Source organism: Ranitomeya imitator, chromosome 2, assembly GCF_032444005.1.
Source record: "Ranitomeya imitator isolate aRanImi1 chromosome 2, aRanImi1.pri, whole genome shotgun sequence".
Classification (NCBI taxonomy): Eukaryota; Metazoa; Chordata; class Amphibia; order Anura; family Dendrobatidae; genus Ranitomeya; species Ranitomeya imitator.
Window position 1 is genome coordinate 317,622,530 of NC_091283.1, and position 16,857 is coordinate 317,639,386.

General features: G+C 49.2%; 1 long non-coding RNA gene across 1 annotated transcript; it reads left to right on the forward strand.

The window, feature by feature from the left end:
- The first annotated feature begins 784 nt into the window (after positions 1-784).
- Positions 785-6,880, forward strand: LOC138663449 (uncharacterized). Its single transcript, XR_011318190.1, has 2 exons — positions 785-1,009; positions 5,720-6,880. It is a non-coding gene; the product is annotated as an uncharacterized lncRNA (long non-coding RNA).
- Positions 6,881-16,857: the final 9,977 nt, after the last annotated feature.

Consider the following 16,857-nt stretch of genomic DNA (forward strand, 5'->3'; position numbering starts at 1 on the left):
GTCTGTGACCGAAGCTGAGGGTATACGGGTGTATACAGCGTACACAGAGGGGGTCTGTGACCGAAGCTGGGGGTTTACGGGTGTATACAGCGTACACAGAGGGGTTTCTGTGACCGAAGCTGAGGGTATACGGGTGTATACAGCGTACACAGAGGGGGTCTGTGACCGAAGCTGGGGGTATACGGGTGTATACAGCGTACACAGAGGAGTCTGTGACCGAAGCTGGGGGTATACGGGTGTATACAGCGTACACAGAGGGGGTCTGTGACCGAAGCTGAGGGTATGCGGGTGTATACAGCGTACACAGAGGGGGTCTGTGACCGAAGCTGGGGGTTTACGGGTGTATACAGCGTACACAGAGGGGTTTCTGTGACCGAAGCTGAGGGTATACGGGTGTATACAGCGTACACAGAGGGGGTCTGTGACCGAAGCTGGGGGTATACGGTTGGTCAGTACACAGGACCCCATACAAACAGGGCTCCGCTCAATACACGCCTGGCTCTGCTCCGTACACCTCGTACACACACGGCTCCACTCCGTACACCTCGTACACACACGGCTCCACTCCGTACACCTCGTACACACACGCTCCGCTCCGTACACCTCGTACACACACGGCTCTGCTCCGTACACCTCATACACACACGGCTCTGCTCCGTACACCTCGTACACACACGGCTCTGCTACATCCACACTGTAAACCCCTCCTGACCGCACACATAAACTTCCCCTCATCCAGCACCATGGCAACCAGCACAGCAGAGTTCTGCATACACTGAGGCCCCTGATCATGTGACCCCTGACTCCTCCCCTCCTGTGACCTCATCACAGGTCCTGTGCACACAGAGCAGCCCTAATCGTTAAATGCTAGAGTGTATGGGCTCCTTCCAGGTGTGACGTCATCTCCGGGGGCGTGTCCTATCAGGAGGGGGCGTGTTCTCAGTCACATCATGGAGGCGGCAAAGCAAAGCAGCATGTTTATAGCTTGTGGACGGCGTGGCACATGGAGGTTAGTGGTTTCAGGGTGAAAAAATGCTGCTTGCTATTGGGGAGAGGCCCTGTGGTTGGCGACCTGCTTGTCTGTGTGGGGGGGCACCGCTGCTGCTGTTGGGGACCCCCGTGGTGGGCTTTTTTGGGGGACCGCTGCTGTTGTGTGGGACCCCCGTGGTGGGCTTTTGGGGGGCACCGCTGCTGTTGTGGGGGACCCCAGTGGTGGGCTTTTGGGGGGCACCGCTGCTGTTGTGGGGGACACCCGTGGTGGTTTTTTTTGGGGGGGGCACCGCTGCTGTTGTGGGGGACCCCCATGGTGGGCTTTTTGGGGGGGGGACCGCTGCTGCTGGCTGTTGTGGGGGACCCCTGTGGTGGGCTTTATGGGGGGGGCACCGCTGCTGCTGGCTGTTGTGGGGGACCCCCGTGGTGGGCTTTTTGGGGGGCACCTCTGCTGCTGGCTGTTGTGGTGGACCCCCGTGGTGGGCTTTTTGGGGGGGCACCTCTGCTGCTGGCTGTTGTGGGGGACCCCTGTGGTGGGCTTCTTGGGGAGGGCACCGCTGCTGCTGGCTGTTGTGGGGGACCCCCGTGGTGGGCTTTTTTTTGGGGGGGGACCGCTGCTGCTGGCTGTTGTGGGCTTTTTTTGGGGGCGGGGACCGCTGTTGTTGGGGACCCCCGTGGTGGGCTTTTTGGGGGGGCACCGCTGCTGCTGGCTGTTGTGGGGGACCCCCGTGGTGGGCTTTATGGGGTGCACCTCTGCTGCTGACTGTTGTGGGGGACCCCCGTGGTGGGCTTTTTGGGGGGACCGCTGCTGGCTTTTGTGGGGGACCCCCGTGGTGGGCTTTATGGGGGGGCACCGCTGCTGGCTGTTGTGGTGGACCCCCGTGGTGGGCTTTTTGGGGGGGCACCTCTGCTGCTGGCTGTTGTGGGGGACCCCTGTGGTGGGCTTTTTGGGGGGGCACTGCTGCTGCTGGCTGTTGTGGGGGACCCCCGTGGTGGGCTTTTTTTTGTGGGGGGGACCGCTGCTGCTGGCTGTTGTGGGCTTTTTTTTTTGGGGGGGGGACCGCTGTTGTGGGGGACCCCCGTGGTGGGCTTTTTGGGGCACCGCTGCTGCTGTGGGGGACCCCCGTGGTGGGCTTTTGGGGGGGGGGCACCGCTGCTGCTGTGGGGGAACCCCGTGGTGGGCTTTTTTTGGGGGGCACCGCTGCTGCTGGCTGTTGTGGAGGACGCCTGTGGTGGGCTTCTTGGGGGGCACTGCTGCTGCTGGCTGTTGTGGGCTTTTTTTGGGGGGGGGGACCGCTGCTGCTGGCTGTTGTGGGGGACCCCCGTGGTGGGCTTTTTGGGGGGGCACCTGCTGCTGCTGGCTATTGTGAGGGACCCCTCTGGTGGGGTTTTGGGGGGGCACCTGCTGCTGGCTATTGTGGGGGACCCCTGTGGTGAGATTTTGGGGGGCACCTGCTGCTGCTGGCTATTGTGGGGGACCCCTGTGGTGGGCTGTTGTGGGGGACCCCTGTGGTGGGCTGTTGTGGGGGACCCCTGTGGTGGGCTGTTGTGGGGGACCCCTGTGGTGGGCTGTTGTGGGGGACCTGCTGCTGCTGGCTATTGTGGGGGGACCCCTGTGGTGGGGTTTGGAGGTGACCTGCTGCTTACGGGGTGGACCCCTTTTAGTGGGGGAGACCTGTGGTGGGGTTTGAGGGTGACATGCTTGTGGTTCGGTTTGGGGTGGCGTGACCTGTCTATTGGGGGGGACCCCTGTGGTGGGATTTGAGGGCTATCTGCTTGTGGGATGTGGGGGGAGACCTGCTGCAGGCTATTGGGGGACCCCTGTGGTGGTGACCTGCTTGTGGCGTGACGTGGGGAGGAGACCTGCTTGTGGCGTGACGTGGGGAGGCGACCTGCTTGTGGCGGGACGTGGGGAGGCGACCTGCTTGTGGTGGGACGTGGGGAGGCGACCTGCTTGTGGTGGGACGTGGGGAGGCGACCTGCCTGTGGTGGGACGTGGGGAGGCGACCTGCCTGTGGTGGGATTTGGGGGCGACATGCTGCTTACGGAGGGATCCCTTTTATTGGGGGGTGACCTGCTTATGGGTTGGGTTTGGGGGGGGCTGATGAGGGTTTAGGCTGGGTCGGGGGTGGACGTCCGATGAGGGTTTAGGCTGGGTCGGGGGTGGACGTCCGATGAGGGTTTAGGCTGGGTCGGGGGTGGACGTCCGATGAGGGTTTAGGCTGGGTCGGGGGTGGACGTCCGATGAGGGTTTAGGCTGGGTCGGGGGTGGACGTCCGATGAGGGTTTAGGCTGGGTCGGGGGTGGACGTCCGATGAGGGTTTAGGCTGGGTCGGGGGTGGACGTCCGATGAGGGTTTAGGCTGGGTCGGGGGTGGACGTCCGATGAGGGTTTAGGCTGGGTCGGGGGTGGACGTCCGATGAGGGTTTAGGCTGGGTCGGGGGTGGACGTCCGATGAGGGTTTAGGCTGGGTCGGGGGTGGACGTCCGATGAGGGTTTAGGCTGGGTCGGGGGTGGACGTCCGATGAGGGTTTAGGCTGGGTCGGGGGTGGACGTCCGATGAGGGTTTAGGCTGGGTCGGGGGTGGACGTCCGATGAGGGTTTAGGCTGGGTCGGGGGTGGACGTCCGATGAGGGTTTAGGCTGGGTCGGGGGTGGACGTCCGATGAGGGTTTAGGCTGGGTCGGGGGTGGACGTCCGATGAGGGTTTAGGCTGGGTCGGGGGTGGACGTCCGATGAGGGTTTAGGCTGGGTCGGGGGTGGACGTCCGATGAGGGTTTAGGCTGGGTCGGGGGTGGACGTCCGATGAGGGTTTAGGCTGGGTCGGGGGTGGACGTCCGATGAGGGTTTAGGCTGGGTCGGGGGTGGACGTCCGATGAGGGTTTAGGCTGGGTCGGGGGTGGACGTCCGATGAGGGTTTAGGCTGGGTCGGGGGTGGACGTCCGATGAGGGTTTAGGCTGGGTCGGGGGTGGACGTCCGATGAGGGTTTAGGCTGGGTCGGGGGTGGACGTCCGATGAGGGTTTAGGCTGGGTCGGGGGTGGACGTCCGATGAGGGTTTAGGCTGGGTCGGGGGTGGACGTCCGATGAGGGTTTAGGCTGGGTCGGGGGTGGACGTCCGATGAGGGTTTAGGCTGGGTCGGGGGTGGACGTCCGATGAGGGTTTAGGCTGGGTCGGGGGTGGACGTCCGATGAGGGTTTAGGCTGGGTCGGGGGGGGGGGGACCGCTGCTGCTGGCTGTTGTGGGGGACCCCCGTGGTGGGCTTTTTGGGGGGGCACCTGCTGCTGCTGGCTATTGTGAGGGACCCCTCTGGTGGGGTTTTGGGGGGGCACCTGCTGCTGGCTATTGTGGGGGACTCCTGTGGTGAGATTTTGGGGGGCACCTGCTGCTGCTGGCTATTGTGGGGGACCCCTGTGGTGGGCTGTTGTGGGGGACCCCTGTGGTGGGCTGTTGTGGGGGACCCCTGTGGTGGGCTGTTGTGGGGGACCTGCTGCTGCTGGCTATTGTGGGGGGACCCCTGTGGTGGGGTTTGGGGGTGACCTGCTGCTTACGGGTTGGCCCCTTTTTAGTGGGGGAGACCTGTGGTGGGGTTTGAGGGTGACATGCTTGTGGTTCGGTTTGGGGGGGCGTGACCTGTCTATTGGGGGGGGGACCCCTGTGGTGGGATTTGAGGGCTATCTGCTTGTGGGATGTGGGGGGAGACCTGCTGCAGGCTATTGGGGGACCCCTGTGGTGGTGACCTGCTTGTGGTGGGACGTGGGGAGACGACCTGCTTGTGGTGGGACGTGGGGAGACGACCTGCTTGTGGTGGGACGTGGGGAGGCGACCTGCCTGTGGTGGGACGTGGGGAGGCGACCTGCCTGTGGTGGGACGTGGGGAGGCGACCTGCCTGTGGTGGGATTTGGGGGCGACATGCTGCTTACGGAGGGATCCCTTTTATTGGGGGGTGACCTGCTTATGGGTTGGATTTGGGGGGGGCTGATGAGGGTTTAGGCTGGGTCGGGGGTGGACGTCCGATGAGGGTTTAGGCTGGGTCGGGGGTGGACGTCCGATGAGGGTTTAGGCTGGGTCGGGGTGGACGTCCGATGAGGGTGTAGGCTGGGTCGTGGGTGGACGTCCGATGAGGGTGTAGGCTGGGTCGGGGGTGGACGTCCGATGAGGGGTTTGTGCTGGGTGGGGGGTCCACGTCCGGTGGGGGTTTGGCCATCCGGTGGGGGTTTATTCTTGGGTGGGCGTGGTGTACGATGGGAGTAATGCTTGGAGGAGGGGTGGACGTCCAATGGGGGTTTATGCTGGGGGGTTAAGCTGGGGTGGCATCCGATGGGGGGTGTCTGATGGGATTTATGGTTGGGGGCAGGGGGCGTCATATGGAGATTTACGCTTGTGGGAGGGAATGTGGGCTTTGGGTTTATCCTGTGGGGTCCGCTGGTTAATGTGAGGTGGATGTTTCTGACTGAGGGAGCGAGGTTATTCTGTGTGGCCTTCTGGTTCATGTGGGGGGGCTAATGCTTCATTGGGGTACACAAAAAAATGGGTGTATGCTGCTTATGCTATGCAAAATTTTTTTTTTAGGTATTTCCTGTAGAGGAGGGTACACCACCAACTGGCACAAAGCTAATCCGTTTTAGCTTAATGTCAGTAGGAGGAAGACATGGGTCTGGACCGCCCAGCCCAGTTTAGGCCTTAGGTTTTTTTTTTTCTATTAACGATTTATTTTTTTTTCTTCCCAGATATGGCTTTTGAGGGCGACAGTGGAATTGTCACTCTAATCTCCCACCTAGAATTGTCACTACCGTGTCATCTGTGGTCTACGAGGCAAGGCCCTAACACATCAAGAGTGTTTGGGGTTCCCCGGAGGACCGTTCATGCCACGAATCCCCCTACCCTCTCGCCTCTCTGCATCCAGGTTATTCCATGCCCATCTTAATCATCGGTCTGCGAAAAAGGATTTGTGATCTTAAGGACTGGTATATCCTATGAGGCAGTGAGGGGGCTACTTTAAAAAAAAAAAACAGGACAAATATGTCCTAGTTTTCCCCTGAGCAATGTGGACGTCTCCTGAGGAAACCTTCCTATTCATGCAGCCTCCACGTTTTCCAGAGGCTCCTGTGACCCTGCTCTTAAAATATCCAGGCTTTGGTCTAGGCCTTCTCTGGTGGCCGGTCCACACCGCCAGCGCCCTGAACAATCATGCATGCCGACTTTCTAGTGCGTCCTACTCTGCGCCTATCAGTTTAAGAGTACTACGCTTCTGCAACAGAGGACTAAAGTCTGCCTCCCAAGAGATCTGTTCAAATTTGGTTGTTTTGGAAATGTTCTGTGCAAAAAAACGACGGGACAACTCTCCGACCCGCCAGGAAAAGACGAGACCTTCCTTTAGGCCAGCTCCCTCCTGGCATCCATGAACCCACCAGCACTGGTCTGCTAGGCCTGAATCTAGCAGACTCTTTTCGACATGATGGGGCGTTCCCACCTTGGATGTTTCTCAGGGTCGGCTGCCGTGTCCTTCACAATTCAAGGCCGGTATTATGATCTCTGGTCCGGGACACCGAAACCTCAGACATCGGAGGCAGGCCCGGTGGGGGGCAGAGCCACATACCCTACCGACAGTCCTGCCCGCATGCACCAACAGCATATTACATTTTTACCATACTTTACAAATGCATAAAATGAAACAAGCAAAGGCATAAAATGAAACAAGGACAGGCATAAAGTTTTTCAATGCAAAAAAATGCACTTTTATAAAATTAGAAATATTTCTATATCTAATGTTAAAATTATATTTATCCAGTATTTCTATAGGTAAAAGTCTGAGATTTCTGTGAGAAATGGTAATTGTTTACCTCTTAAACCAGTTCTGAATGTAAATAAAACATTGCTCTGATTAAGTCTCCACATTGTATTTTAGTCTTTCATTTCATGCGTAGGGCAGGACAAGCCCATGATGTATCTGTGTAAAGCTAGGTTCACATTGCGTTAATGGGTTAACGCTAACGGACTGCATTGCATGGCGAAAATGTCGCAATTAACGCCGTGCAACGGGTCTGTTAGCGCACCCATTGACAGCAATGTTATTTTTAGCTGAAGCGCATCGCTAGCGCATGCCATTTTCAGCACGTGCTAGCGATATGCCGTTCTTTTGTGACGGACCTTGGACGCTGAAATTAATATTTCATCCAGCGCGAGATAGCTTTAAAGCCGGTAATTCAATTGCCCCCTTTTGCTTTCTCCTTCAAAAACCCGACATGATATGAGACATGGTTTACATACAGTAAACCATGTCATATCCACCTTTTTTTTTTTTTTGGCATATTCCGCACTACTAATGTTAGTAGTGTGTATGTGCAAAATTTGGCCGTTCTAGCTATTAAATTAAAGGGTTAAATGGCGGAAAAAATTGGCGTGGGCTCCTGCGCAATTTTCTCCGCCAGAGTAGTAAAGCCAGTGACTGAGGGCAGATATTAATAGCCTGGAGAGGGTCCATGGTTATTGGCCCTCCCGGCTAAAAACATCTGCCCCCAGCCACCCCAGAAAAGGCACATCTGGAAGATACGCCTATTCTGGCACTTGGCCACTCTCTTCCCATTCCCGTGTAGTGGTAGGATATGGGGTAATGAAGGGTTAATGTCACCTTGCTATTGTAATGTGACATTAAGCCAGATTAATAATGGAGAGGCGTCAAATATGACACCTATCCATTATTAATCCAATTGTATGAAAGAGTTAAAAAAACACACACATTAAAAAGTATTTTAATGAAATAAACACACCGTTTGTTGTAATATTTTATTGTACGCTCAATCCACTGGCTGAAGACCCTCGCTCTGTGACAGAAAAAATAATAAACCAACAATATACATACCTTCCGAGGATCTGTAACGCCCCACGTTGTAAATCCATCTGAAGGGGTTAACTTTTTTTTACAGCCAGGAGCACTGCTATAATGCAGCTATGCTCCTGACTGTAAAACCCCAGCGAATGAATGGAAACTAGGTCAATGACCTGTAGTTACCTTCATTTGCGGTGAGGCGCCCTCTGCTGGTTGTCCTCATATGAACACGAGCCTGGGAACTTTTCTGAATTTTTCCCACGCTCGAAGGACATCCAGCAGAGGGCGCCTCACCGCTAATGAAGGTAACTACAGGTCATTGACCTAGTTTCCATTCATTCGCTTGGGTTTTACAGCCAGGAGCATAGCTGCATTATAGCAGAGCTCCTGGCTGTAAAAAAAATTAACCCCTTCAGATGGATTTACAACGTGGGATGTTAAAGATCCTCGGAAGGTATGTATATTGTTGGTTTATTTTTTCTTTGTCACAGAGCGAAGGTCTTCAGCCAGTGGATTGAGCGTACAATAAAATATTACAACAAACGGTGTGTTTATTTCATTAAAATACTTTTTAATAATGTGTGTTTTTTTTTTTTTACTCTTTCATACAATTGGATTAATAATGGATAGGTGTCATAATTGACGCCTCTCCATTATTAATCTGGCTTAATGTCTCCTTACAATAGCAAGGTGACATTAACCCTTCATTACCCCATATCCCACCGCTACACGGGAATGGGAAGAGAGTGGCCAAGTGCCAGAATAGGCGTATCTTCCAGATGTGCCTTTTCTGGGGTGGCTGGGGGCCGTGGGGGGGGGGGGGGGGAGGGGGCAATAACCATGGACCCTCTCCAGGCTATTAATATCTGCCCTCAGTCACTGGCTTTACTACTCTGGCGGAGAAAATTGCGCGGGAGCCCACGCCAATTTTTTCCGCCATTTAACCCTTTCATTTAATAGCTAGAACGGCCAAATTTTGCACATACACACTACTAACAGTAGTGTGGAATATGCAAAAAGGGGGATATGACATGGTTTACTGTATGTAAACCATGTCTCATATCATGTCGGGTTTAGGAAGGAGATAGCAAAAGCCGGCAATTGAATTACCGGCTTATAAGCTATCTTGGCGCTGGATGAAATATTAATACATATATGTGTCTCACTGACACATATTATTTATATATATATATATATATATATATATATACATATTTATTCTACCTATTCTATTGTAAGCTGTCAGTGTGATTTTACTGTACACCGCACTGAATTGCCGGCTTTTCTCGCTAACACCGCTGCGTATTTCTCGCAAGTCACACTGCTGGTCCGTGTGTAATCCGTATTTTTCGGGCCCCCATAGACTTGCATTGGCGATTTTTTTTATTTTTTTATTTTTTTTTTTTTTTGCGCAATACGGTGACAAACGCAGCATGTTGCAATTTTCTACGGCTGTAGAAAGCCGTATAATACGGATCAGTAAAATACGGCAGATAGGAGCTGGGGCATAGAGAATAATTGGGCCGTGTGTAATGCGTGTTTTACGGACGTATTTAATGTGCTCATACGTCCGTAAAACTCGCTAGTGTGACGCCGGCCTAAGGGTAATATACCCTTCTATGAGACCATGCTCAGAATAAACTATTCCGGTAAAATTACTTTAAGAGAACAGTGCTAGATATAGACACTGACATTCACAGCAGCGCGTCCGCCCCGATACTCTTTTCTGACTCCTTTCTCAGGCCCCCCAAAAAGTGTTAACTTAGTACCCTTTATTTTCTTGCACTGTAGCCGTTTACTTACAACAGGGTATTCAATCATTGTTTCTGTGTCCCCCCCCCCCCCCCCATATAAAGTACGACCACTATCTATATGCCTTTTATATACAGCATTCTAGAATGCTGTGTATAGATAGTAGGCCCACTGCCTGTATACCCTTATATACAGCATTTTATAAAGCACAACCACTATCTGTATGCCCTTAAGATAGTGGCATATTTGCCTAGCCCCATACAATGGGCTTCGCTAGTATTAATCCGGTGCCTTCTCCTCTTCTATCACCGTCCTTCTTTCTTTGAGTCGATGACGCGTCCTATGTCATCCACACGGTGTCTTCCATCACACTCCTGTGCATCGCACTTCTTTCTGCCCGTTGCAGTACTTTGATTTGTGCTAGGGAAGAGAAGTGTTCCTGCACAGAAGCGTGATGAGGAAGGTTGTGTGGATGATGTAGAACACATCATCCACGGGAAGGACTGTGCCAGATGAAGACCAGCGCCAAACATAACACCGGACTGCCCCGTAGGTGAGTATAAGAAGTTATTTACATTATGCACATTGGCTTAGGGACATACCGTATATACTCGAGTAGAAGCTGACCCCCTTCCCCCCCCCCCCCCCTAATTTTGCCACAACTGGGAAAACTTATTGACTCGAGTATAAGCCTAGGGTGGAAAATGCAGCAGCTACCGGTAAATGTCAAAAATAAGAATAGATATGAATAAAAGTAAAATTAATTGAGACATCAGTAGGTTAAGTGTTTTTGAATATCCATATTGAATCAGGAGCCCCATATAATGCTCCATACAGTTCATGATGGCCCCATAAGATGCTCCATATTAAAATATGCCCCATATAATGCTGCCCAAATGTTAATAATGGCCCCATGAGATGCTCCATAGAAACTTTTGCCCCATACAATGCTGCATAAAGGTTGATGGCCCCATAAGATGCTCCATAGATTTTGCCCCATAAAATGCTCCATAGATTATGCCCCATGAGATGCTCCACACATTATGCCCCATTTGCTGCTGCTGCGAATAAAAAAAAAAAATCACATACTCGCCTCTCTTCGCTCAGGCCCCCGGCACTTTCCACTGCTGCGCGCTGCTCTGTCTTCCATCCTCTGCACTGACTGTTCAGGCAGAGGGCAGCGCGCACACTACGTCATCGTGCCCTCTGACCTAAACAGTCACAGCCAGAGGACAGAGCGTCCCGCAGCGGTGGAAAGGGGAGAGGTGAATATCGCGCAATGCTCACCTCCCCCGTCATACTCACCTGCTCCCGACGCGGTCCCTGGCAGCTTCTCACTGTCAGATGGTCTCCGGGAGTCGGCAGCGTCCATATTCCATATTCATTACTTTAATGAGCGGTACCACGTTACCGCTGAACAAAGGAAGAGCTGCCCGGAGACCATCGGACATGCAGGGACCGCGCCGGGAGCAGGTGAGTATGTGACAGCCGCCGCTCCCCTCTCCCCCACCGACAATGACTTGAGTATAAGCCGAGAGGGTCACTTTCAGCCCAAAAAAGTGGGCTGAAAATCTCGGCTTATACTCGAGTATATACGGTATGTACGGTACAGCACTCTAGAAGGCTGTGTATAAGGGCATATAGGTTCTGGTGGTACTATATATGGGGAAAACCTGGTAACAGGTTCCCTTTAAGAAACCTATGGAACTAGGTAAAAAATAGCATTTTTTGGATGGTGAAAAACTTGTAGCTTAAATATTGATGATGGCTGAACTGCAGGTGGTCTGTGTCTCTTCATAAGTTTAAGGCCGGGGTCACACTAGCGTAGAATACGGACGAGCGCTATGTGAGAAAACATCGCATGGCACTCGGACCAGTGTTAATCTATGGGGCAGATCACATCTGTGATTATTTTTTCATGCCAAATCGGCATACGAGAACAATCGCAGCATATATACCTGACAGGGGCCCATACATTCTGATATCATCAGTAATATATACCTGACAGGGGCCCATACATTCTGATATCACTAATATATACCTGACAGGGGCCCATACATTCTGATATCATCACTAATATATACCTGACAGGGGCCCATACATTCTGATATCACTAATATATACCTGACAGGAGTCCGTACAGTCTGTATCTACCATACTATATACCTGACAGGAGCCCGTACAGTCTGTATCTACCATACTATATACCTGACAGGAGCCCGTACAGTCTGTATCTACAATAATATATACCTGACAGGAGCCCGTACAGTCCGTATCTACCATACTATATACCTGACAGGAGCCCGTACATTCTATATCTACAATAATATATACCTGACAGGAGCCCGTACAGTCCGTATCTACAATAATATATACCTGACAGGAGCCCGTACAGTCCATATCTACAATAATATATACCTGACAGGAGCCCGTACAGTCCGTATCTACCATACTATATACCTGACAGGAGCCCGTACATTCTATATCTACAATAATATATACCTGACAGGAGCCCGTACAGTCTATATCTACAATAATATACACCTGACAGGAGCCCGTACAGTCTGTATCTACAATAATATATACCTGACAGGAGCCCGTACAGTCTATATCTACAATAATATACACCTGACAGGAGCCCGTACAGTCTGTATCTACAATACTATATACCTGACAGGAGCCCGTACAGTCTATATCTACAATAATATATACCTGACAGGAGCCCGTACAGTCTGTATCTACAATAATATATACCTGACAGGAGCCCGTACAGTCTGTATCTACAATAATATATACCTGACAGGAGCCCGTACAGTCTATATCTACAATACTATATACCTGACAGGAGCCCGTACAGTCTGTATCTACAATAATATACACCTGACAGGAGCCCGTACAGTCTGTATCTACAATACTATATACCTGACAGGAGCCCGTACAGTCTATATCTACAATAATATACACCTGACAGGAGCCCGTACAGTCTGTATCTACAATAATATATACCTGACAGGAGCCCGTACAGTCTATATCTACAATAATATATACCTGACAGGAGTCCGTACAGTCTGTATCTACAATAATATACACCTGACAGGAGCCCGTACAGTCTGTATCTACAATAATATATACCTGACAGGAGCCCGTACAGTCTGTATCTACAATAATATATACCTGACAGGAGCCCATACAGTCTGTATCTACAATAATATATACCTGACAGGAGCCCATACAGTCTATATCTACAATAATATATACCTGACAGGAGCCCATACAGTCTATATCTACAATAATACTATATACCTGACAGGAGCCCGTACAGTCTATATCTACAATAATATATACCTGACAGGAGTCCGTACAGTCTGTATCTACAATAATATACACCTGACAGGAGCCCGTACAGTCTGTATCTACAATAATATATACCTGACAGGAGCCCGTACAGTCTGTATCTACAATAATATATACCTGACAGGAGCCCATACAGTCTGTATCTACAATAATATATACCTGACAGGAGCCCATACAGTCTATATCTACAATAATATATACCTGACAGGAGCCCGTACAGTCTGTATCTACAATAATATATACCTGACAGGAGCCCGTACAGTCTATATCTACAATAATATATACCTGACAGGAGCCCATACAGTCTATATCTACAATAATACTATATACCTGACAGGAGCCCATACAGTCTATATCTACAATAATATATACCTGACAGGAGCCCGTACAGTCTGTATCTACAATAATATATACCTGACAGGAGCCCGTACAGTCTGTATCTACAATAATATATACCTGACAGGAGCCCGTACAGTCTATATCTACAATAATATACACCTGACAGGAGCCCATACAGTCTATATCTACAATAATATATACCTGACAGGAGCCCGTACAGTCTATATCTACAATAATACTATATACCTGACAGGAGCCCGTACAGTCTGTATCTACAATAATATATACCTGACAGGAGCCCGTACAGTCTATATCTACAATAATATACACCTGACAGGAGCCCGTACAGTCCATATCTACAATAATATATACCTGACAGGAGCCCGTACAGTCTATATCTACAATAATATATACCTGACAGGAGTCTGTACAGTCTGTATCTACAATAATATATACCTGACAGGAGCCCGTACAGTCTGTATCTACAATAATATATACCTGACAGGAGCCCGTACAGTCTATATCTACAATAATATATACCTGTCAGGAGCCCGTACAGTCTGTATCTACAATAATATATACCTGACAGGAGTCTGTACAGTCTATATCTACAATAATATATACCTGTCAGGAGCCCGTACAGTCTGTATCTACAATAATATATACCTGACAGGAGCCCGTACAGTCTGTATCTACAATAATATATACCTGACAGGAGCCCGTACAGTCTATATCTACAATAATATATACCTGACAGGAGCCCGTACAGTCTATATCTACAATAATATATACCTGACAGGAGTCTGTACAGTCTGTATCTACAATAATATATACCTGTCAGGAGCCCGTACAGTCTGTATCTACAATAATATATACCTGACAGGAGCCCGTACAGTCTATATCTACAATAATATATACCTGACAGGAGCCCGTACAGTCTATATCTACAATAATATATACCTGACAGGAGTCTGTACAGTCTGTATCTACAATAATATATACCTGACAGGAGTCCGTACAGTCTGTATCTACAATAATATATACCTGACAGGAGCCCGTACAGTCTATATCTACAATAATATATACCTGTCAGGAGCCCGTACAGTCTGTATCTACAATAATATATACCTGACAGGAGCCCGTACAGTCTATATCTACAATAATATATACCTGTCAGGAGCCCGTACAGTCTGTATCTACAATAATATATACCTGACAGGAGTCTGTACAGTCTATATCTACAATAATATATACCTGTCAGGAGCCCGTACAGTCTGTATCTACAATAATATATACCTGACAGGAGCCCGTACAGTCTGTATCTACAATAATATATACCTGACAGGAGCCCGTACAGTCTATATCTACAATAATATATACCTGACAGGAGTCTGTACAGTCTGTATCTACAATAATATATACCTGACAGGAGTCCGTACAGTCTGTATCTACAATAATATATACCTGACAGGAGCCCGTACAGTCTATATCTACAATAATATATACCTGTCAGGAGCCCGTACAGTCTGTATCTACAATAATATATACCTGACAGGAGCCCATACAGTCTATATCTACAATAATATATACCTGACAGGAGTCCGTACAGTCTATATCTACAGTAATATATACCTGACAGGAGTCCGTACAGTCTGTATCTACAATAATATATACCTGACAGGAGCCCGTACAGTCTATATCTACAATAATATATACCTGACAGGAGCCCGTACAGTCTATATCTACAATAATATACACCTGACAGGAGCCCGTACAGTCTATATCTACAATAATATATACCTGACAGGAGCCCGTACAGTCTATATCTACAATAATATACACCTGACAGGAGCCCATACAGTCTGTATCTACCATACTATATACCTGACAGGAGCCCGTACAGTCTATATCTACAATAATATACACCTGACAGGAGCCCGTACAGTCTATATCTACAATAATATATACCTGACAGGAGCCCGTACAGTCTGTATCTACAGTAATATACACCTGACAGGAGCCCGTACAGTCCATATCTACAATAATACATACCTGACAGGAGCCCGTACAGTCTATATCTACAATAATATATACCTGACAGGAGCCCGTACAGTCTGTATCTACAGTAATATATACCTGACAGGAGCCCGTACAGTCTATATCTACAATAATATATACCTGACAGGAGCCCGTACAGTCTATATCTACAATAATATATACCTGACAGGAGCCCGTACAGTCTGTATCTACCATACTATATACCTGACAGGAGCCCGTACAGTCTATATCTACAATAATATATACCTGACAGGAGCCCGTACAGTCTGTATCTACAGTAATATACACCTGACAGGAGCCCGTACAGTCTATATCTACAATAATATATACCTGACAGGAGCCCGTACAGTCTGTATCTACAATAATATACACCTGACAGGAGCCCATACAGTCTATATCTACAGTAATATACACCTGACAGGAGCCCGTACAGTCTGTATCTACAATAATATACACCTGACAGGAGCCCGTACAGTCTGTATCTACAATAATATACACCTGACAGGAGCCCATACAGTCTATATCTACAATAATATATACCTGACAGGAGCCCGTACAGTCTGTATCTACAGTAATATACACCTGACAGGAGCCCGTACAGTCTGTATCTACAATAATATACACCTGACAGGAGCCCGTACAGTCTGTATCTACAATACTATATACCTGACAGGAGCCCGTACAGTCTATATCTACAATAATATATACCTGACAGGAGCCCGTACAGTCTATATCTACAATAATATATACCTGACAGGAGTCCGTACTGTCTGTATCTACAATAATATATACCTGACAGGAGCCCGTACAGTCTATATCTACAATAATATATACCTGACAGGAGCCCGTACAGTCTGTATCTACAATACTATATACCTGACAGGAGCCCGTACAGTCTGTATCTACAATAATATATACCTGACAGGAGCCCATACAGTCTATATCTACAATAATATATACCTGACAGGAGCCCGTACAGTCTATATCTACAATAATACTATATACCTGACAGGAGCCCGTACAGTCTGTATCTACAATAATATATACCTGACAGGAGCCCGTACAGTCTATATCTACAATAATATACACCTGACAGGAGCCCGTACAGTCTGTATCTACAATAATATATACCTGACAGGAGCCCATACAGTCTATATCTACAATAATATATACCTGACAGGAGCCCGTACAGTCTATATCTACAATAATACTATATACCTGACAGGAGCCCGTACAGTCTGTATCTACAATAATATATACCTGACAGGAGCCCGTACAGTCTATATCTACAATAATATATACCTGACAGGAGCCCGTACAGTCTGTATCTACCATACTATATACCTGACAGGAGCCCGTACAGTCTATATCTACAATAATATATACCTGACAGGAGCCCGTACAGTCTGTATCTACAGTAATATACACCTGACAGGAGCCCGTACAGTCTATATCTACAATAATATATACCTGACAGGAGCCCGTACAGTCTGTATCTACAATAATATACACCTGACAGGAGCCCATACAGTCTAT